Source organism: Amblyomma americanum, chromosome 1 (genome assembly GCF_052857255.1).
Source record: "Amblyomma americanum isolate KBUSLIRL-KWMA chromosome 1, ASM5285725v1, whole genome shotgun sequence".
Taxonomy (NCBI): domain Eukaryota; kingdom Metazoa; phylum Arthropoda; class Arachnida; order Ixodida; family Ixodidae; genus Amblyomma; species Amblyomma americanum.
This window is the reverse complement of record NC_135497.1, coordinates 395,627,980-395,635,585: the sequence shown is the minus strand read 5'-3', so window position 1 is coordinate 395,635,585 and position 7,606 is coordinate 395,627,980.

The window sequence follows — 7,606 nt, the reverse complement described above, 5'->3', positions numbered from 1 at the left end:
CCGGCGCTGAGAATAACGACAGGTTTCCCAAAGCCGTTCTCAGGCAGCGGACGGCCGTTTCACCCCATAAACAGCAAAGGGGGGAGGGGAAGAAAGGTTGCTTGTAGACGCCGCCACCTGCATTCGTGGGGCCACAACCACGTCGAGGGCCCTTTGAAGCCTCTGTCGATCGATGACTCCCAGTGGCTTGAATATTCTTGCCATGTTGGCGTCTCCAAACGTAACAGCGTGCACTTTATTGCTTTGTTCATGTCCGTGCGCTTTCACATATTCTGTTACAGTGCTAAATCATTTCCTTCCTGTGCATACATAGGTTCGGTTTCTGTCTCTTGCACTAGTAGCAAGGCGTCCTTTATTTACAAGTGGCAGCAAGGTTTATTCTGACAAAGCGCAACATATTTTCACTCTGCACTATCGTTTTGTTTCAAAGCATGATTGTACACTGCATATTTAGCTTTAGTGCTTATTTATGTGCACTCTGCATAACCTTTCATGGTCTAGATTAGTTCATGGTCTAGATTTGGTTTTCAAATTATGTAATGTGTGTACGCCACTCTTATGAACACACTTTGCTGTCAGACCGTAATATCAGCAGATGACAGCCAAAAATTAAAATTCCCACTAAGCACTTTTTACCCAAAACATTTGTTCTACTTTCATGTGGGTTATCAATGTTTACAGTGGGATACTGCTACTGTAGCAATACACTGCATATGTCTTCAGAGGCTGCTTATGTTGGTGGAGAGAGACCTAATAAATGTTTTTGACCAAAGTGCATTGGTGGTGTTAATGCATTAGTTTGTCAATTGAAGATATTAAAAAACAATGCATTGCAAACACCAAGATTTTCCACATTATGTTGGTCGTACTCGTTATACTATAGGCAGCAGAAAATAGGTGACCATGCTTGAAACTATACAGAAAAATAAGCTACGTAGGATGTGCCCTGCATTTGATGAAGACGCATAATTAAAATACGCCATATGCGCTCAGCAGAGCTATCCCAAGACGTTCCTTGTTACACAAGGCTTTGAGGAATGCAGCGTTCTGAAAATTTTGTATGTGCACATCGTGCTTAGCGATTTTGACGTGAATAAATGCACTTTATGAGCTAACAGGACTCAATTCAGATTTTCGTGATGGTCTTTTTTAAATGCATTGCAGAAGAATCACGCAATAAAAAAGAATTCTAATGCAGTGTAGCTGCGCGACTCGGCACACATTTTAAATGCGTATGTATGGTTTAGCACATGCATGAGTTGCTTACTAATTGTTTTCGTACCGGCACTTCGAAGCAAATCTATCCTTGTCGACCAAGACTTCCGCACCAATAGCATACGTGCATTGCAAAAGACGCAATTTCGTACTCTTTAATTAATCAGATGTGACACACAACAATACTTGAAGATATCAAAGCTCAAATCGGCCACGAAAGATCAGCCAAGACCAAGTGCGCCGTTGTGATTCGATGCCAGCGCCCAGAACGCAGGTCGAACGGGGACACCGCAGAGCTGCGTTGTTCAAGCGCTTCGTGAATACACCTACACCAACCTCCCTGCAAACACACATCTACACTCAGACCGGCGCACAGGTGCACTGAGCATTTTCCCACGCCAGGCCGAGAAATACGATGTCGCGCGCCGCTTAACCCAGCGCAGCGTCCTGCTCAGAACAGCCATACGCCGTGTGGCCTTCGAAACGCAGCTCAGCATCGTCGGGAGCGGCTTCATGTTTCTGTGCTGTTTGGCGAGATGCAAAAGTCCACTGATCGAAGCAAAAAACGCTCCTTCGCGTGTCGAAGCACGATTCCGGAGTGCCACTTTTCGCGAGACCTTTTCGAAGCATCGCTCCGCGTCACCACACCAAGTTTGACGACCAAAATATGAAATCAGCGGCTATTTGCCGCATTTAAAAACCATCTTAGATGCGTGCGTAACGTCATGATGCGAGGCATGTAGACTTCAACACGCAAGGACGAATACACGATGCCGAAAGCCCATCCCCGCCGCCGCGAAAAACACTCGGACCCGTAGAAACAACGACGCCATTGGCAGTGGCCCGACTCCTTAAGCCTAAATTTTGACGTTATTTCTTTTGAACGTTGCACTCTATAAAAAGAAAAATATTACTCTTTTTGGGGTAAACCACTTGTCGCTGAGTTAACACCTTTAAGAGGGTAATTTTACGCTATTTGCTCCAGACTAAAGTTTTAGTCCCTGACAAACAGTATAAACGTTACACTCTCTCTTGTGTAAAGTTACACCTTGAAAGGCAGTGCAAGTTTACGCTGCACAAGACTATGTTTTAGTCTACGTCAAACAGTGTAAACGTTACTCTCTCACTAGTGTAAAGTTACACCTTGATAGGCAGTACAAGTTTACGCTGCCCAAGACTATTTTTAGTCACGACAGTGTAAACGTTACACTCACTCTAGTGTAAAGTTACACCTTGAAACGCAGTGTATGTTTATGCTGCCCAAGGCTATAGTTACACCTTTCAGGAAGACAACATTTTAGTCCAAAGAGGTTAGCTCTTACTCCCACAGCAGCGTAAATTTATTCGATCAATACCAGTAAACGTTAAGCTGTCGAGAAGTATTGATACATTTTTGAGGAGTGTTTTTAGACAGTGTAACTTAATTCCACAGCAACATAAAGCTATGCTCTATTTGATATTTTTTAAAGGGCGCAATGCTATACTTGGCCAAACAGTGCAAATTATACCTAACAGGTAAAGTTATGGTACATTTGTAAGCATAAAGATATCTTTTCAAAGCTTATTGTTATCCCACAAATAACAAGCTATGCACTACTTTGCCTTAGTGCAACCGTGCTCTTCATTGATATGGATAACGTACTCCTCCTAAGGCATAAACCAACACTAATTTATGAAGACCACTTTCGCACCATACGTCTGAAATCTTAAGCCCTCTGCAAAATGGTATGTATGATCAGGTCTGGTTTAAACATAATTCTTAAACTATGAATTATTCTTTTCTCTCCAGAATGTTATGGCTGGCCTTCTCATCATGCAGAGTAGTGGTGCAATGTGTACACAAGAAGCAGGCATGCATAATGTGTAGTAGTTGCATGTTTTGGTTTAAGCACAGTGCAATAACAAGATTTTTCACAACTGAAAAGAAAACATACCACAAATGGCCTTTCTTTTAAATAAGGTTACAGCCAAACTGCTCACAAGTCCACCGATTTCCTATCCTGGAGGACCAGACAGCAGGACAGACCTGGGTAGCAGACAAAAATACACATGCACTTAATACACTTAGACAACATATAAAGATGCATGAAAGACGAGAAATATTGTAAAACAGTAGCGTAAAAGAACTGCAGTTTTTCAGTTACAAAATTCAAGAAACAACCTGTGCTCAAGTTTTTTACATGAAAGCAAGGAAGAAATAAACTGGCACAAGAAGAATTTAGTTCTCAAATCCCTCGTTTCCTGAATAACAAAGGCAGATATGTCGATGTGCCACAACATTTTGCCAAATTAAGGTTCCATCACAAAATGGCATCAACCGCTATAAGTACTTCATGCTCTGAGGCTACTAGATGTGTCCACTAATAACTTAACTAGGGCTATATAAAGTACCTGCCTCGAGAAGAGCTTTTTCAGATGCCTCTATATACCATAACCTTCTTGCAATATTTACACAGAATTTAATTTAATCATTTCAGATGACAGCTATATGGGGGCCAGAAACACAGTGGAGCCCTGCATCCTCCTGAAATAAAGGACTCTGTGCATGACTGTATAGAGGTTCTTACATGAACTTGATCTGGCTAGCACTTCAATATACCCTCGAGCATAATATACCATTTAATAAATTATAATGTTGCTTATATGTTGCTGCTCCTAATAATTATAATGGGTTTGCTACTGTGGGTATTGCAAGTTATGGATATATTATGAACTTTTTTGCTTTCTGTGTTGATACAACACATGGATTTGTAATATATTCCACAGATCTGTCACTTCCAAGTCTGGCACCAAGTACCAATGTCTCCTTCAATTAGCTTGCTGTAAAGCAGGGCCCTAGGTTATCTCCCGCATTACAGACAGCAAGAGGGAACAGCGTAGCATGGTTGCACTTTTTAGACAACTGTGACAGCTGCCACCTCTGAGATGCAACTGTAAAAGTGTGAACATGTTAACCATTGATAATGCCATCATGCAACTTTGCCAGAAATGTTTGTCCATTTAAAAACAAGCCTAAGCACTTGATCATATTGTTTGCATTGATAGGAATAGTTATGCTACTTCTCCTTACAAAAACAAACTCCCCAGGCAGCGATTTCAGTACATTGCTGGTTGTCTGCATTGTTTCAGCCATGGCTACGATGCTATTGACACAGGAAGCAGTATGCTGGTGACAACGGCACCGAAATGACGCGTAAATAATGCGTGCAAAGACACCATCACAAAAACAAAAGAATTATCTCGACGAAACTTGTCTGCAGATGCAGTGGTGAATGTGAAGCCCGAATGTGTGTTTTTTTAAATCCCGCTGTTTGAGCTCTTGCCTGTTCTATGAACAACTACACGTGACCTCAAAGTAACTACATCCTTTTTCAGCTTGTAACCTTTCATGATGTTAACAATAAATAAAGTAGCGTCGTTTTTAACTGCTTCTTTCAGGGGTGATGGAAAGCAAAGAATAGAGGCAGCTTTCGTCAAAGAAAATTTCGATACAATTTGACTGTGAGCAAACCTTGTCCCTTTGATAAGTTTCATCAATGTTCCATTCATTGATTCAAATGGAAAAGCTGAATAATACCACAGTGGTCCCCAATTTCTCACTGTGTCAGTCAAATGTAATAGTTGTGTATTGTACTTCATTTCTGTTGGGCCATAAAGTTCCTGAAACTTTCAAAGGAAGTCAATCATTCTTTGCTGTGTGTTGTCAAGTTCATCATGAGCAACGAATGGACCTAAAAGGATATGCATTATTTCAACGAATTCTACTCAATTATCAAAATATGTGTTCGTCAAGGTGCCTTCAAGTACAATAGGTGAACAGAGGAGAAGCCAATTAGGCTATTCGGTGGCTTTCCAGTATACCCGTTCTGCTAGTGAACGTGGTAGCCTAGAAAACTCATTGACAGGCTGCAGGGACGTCAAATTTTGATCCAGCTGTTCAAAATGGGCTCTTAAACTAAATTTCTTCTTTTTTCCTTGTGCTCAGCCACATGCTGGTTGTGGAGCGTACAAATCCTAAACAGACAGCATGCATGTAGCATACAACAAAGTTCATGGGAAATACAAAGTAGCTGAGTGTAAGCAGTATGCTGGCTCCCTTGATTCCTCGGCTCGGGGTGCCTTGTGACTACGCCTTTCTGGAATGCCTTTTGAACGATTCAGGGGTCCTGGCCTTTGGCTCTTTTTGGCCAAGGGGATAGACCCTTGCATGCCCTGATCCTTTTGCTATCACGGTACCCTTGTCTTCACACCAGGCACAGCCATGGGCCCCATTAAACATGGTCATGTTCATGACCATATCCCTGGCGACTGTGTCCACTGTGAAGGGACCAGCGAATACTTTTGTGATATGCTGTTTGCCAAACATACCAGTCCAGGAAAGCCCTGCATTTGCAAGGTGGTTCATCTCTTTTACATTGGCATCATGAAGGAGTTCATATCTGGTTTGTCGTGTCCAAACCATACAGCACCCAAGAGCATGTTTTCAGAGCGCTTATGGGCTGGCAGCTCGTTAACTGCAAGCTCCAGGGGCCACACAGAATATGCAGAAGACTTATGCAGAGGAAAGCCATCAGTGTTAGCTGTTAAAGGGATTTCTCCTGAGGACAGCGCCAACCTGCCATAGCCAAGGCTTTGCTCAATGCTTGAAACGTCGTAACTTTCAAATATCACATGTATCACTGCGTAGTGGCCCTTCAAAATGCTCCGAAATTGTTGTTCAATGCTGAAGACAACAAAAAATGAAAACTCTTTTGTCAGCTCTTGTGCTGAGTACTGTGAGTTGCAACCTACACAGTTAAGACCTTCACCACTGTCCTCACCAATGTACGTTTTGCACAACGGACAATAAAAGTGATTGGATGACAGCAAATCAAAATTTCGAAAATTTTTTAGAAGTGTGAAAGTTGTCTTTGCGGTGGGTGTGTCAGCAGGCAGGTGCAGCTCAACAAGCCGAAGCAAGTCATCGGTTGCTTCCTTGGAATGCTTGTGACGCAGGCCGAATGCTACAACCATTAGTAGGCTCTCATTTTGCATCACCTGTGATCCATGGTACAATGGTGCACTCTTGAAATGCAAAACAAAAACGAAACTTTCAATAGATTCTTAAGCTGGGAAAACTCACATATAAGAATTTTTCACTACATTTGTAGGACAAAAATGCAGCTCAAGGATGATACTCCTCTAGTTTTCTGATTGGTGTTTTAGTTTGACTCATTACGTCATCCATAGCCTTCACCTGCTAACTGAGTTGAGGTGACTGCGGGACAAATCTCGCCAAATAGCTTCCAATCATATTACCTTGTGCCAGCTTTGATCATAAGAGAAAAAAATTCTTTTAAGCTTGTTGATCTATCTAGTCTTATACTATGGCTTTTTTTGGAAATATCTGAATTGAAATACACTGCGACTTTCTTACAAGACTAATTCGCATGGCTGATATAGATCGCAATGAATGCTTTCATTCCCGTGCGCTGATGATATAGTAACGGTTGATAGCTAAGTGCATTTATTTGGACCTTTAAATTACAGGTAAATTTGGATGTAGCGAACCTCGATATAGCGAATTCCTCGATATTACAAAGTTTCTCAATTTCCCAACACTGCCCCCATTTAAGCGCGTGTATTTGACACCTCTAATGTGTGCTATGGCATCTATCTTTTAGCTAGTGCTGAGTTACTCGATCTTTGGCAGAACCGTGGTAAACTTTCATGACGATCAGCACGAACTGACATAAGAGGAACACCGATCGCAACGAGCGACTACAGATGACACAACGCGCCGTGCTCCAGCGCCGTCGACGCATTTCTGGCACTTTTTTTTTAACGTCATACCACATGACATTATGACAGTTCATACTCAAACACAGCGAAAAATAATAGGGCATAGCAGAAAATTACAGGAATGCACTTAGGTCTGCTTAACAGTGAAAATGCGAAAGACTTTCCCTTTTCTCTTTCTCCCTTCATTTTTATTTTTTTAATTGCTTGAAACATTGTTGTTCTTGTTTTGATTTATTTGCACTATTTTTATCTTTGCCATGTTGTTTATTGTATTGAAAAAAATTTAATACTAAGTAAGCCTTCTCACGCATTTAGATCGTTTTCAACGAATCAGTCACACAAAACCTGCCTCACACATTTCTTTTCATTAATTAAATTTAATTAATTAACTATTTATAATTCACCAACCAAACTTTTCGCATTTCAATATATACTCAGGCACAACCTAATACAATCAAACATTTGCACATTTACTTCCACAGAACGACATAATCGTGAGAACAAAATTTGAGGACACTTTTTGCTGACGCGAGCACGGCGTCTAGACGGGGACGCGCGCGCGCTCCCGTCGAGACCGGCCGCAGTAGGAAAGAAACGACACCAGCAGTGC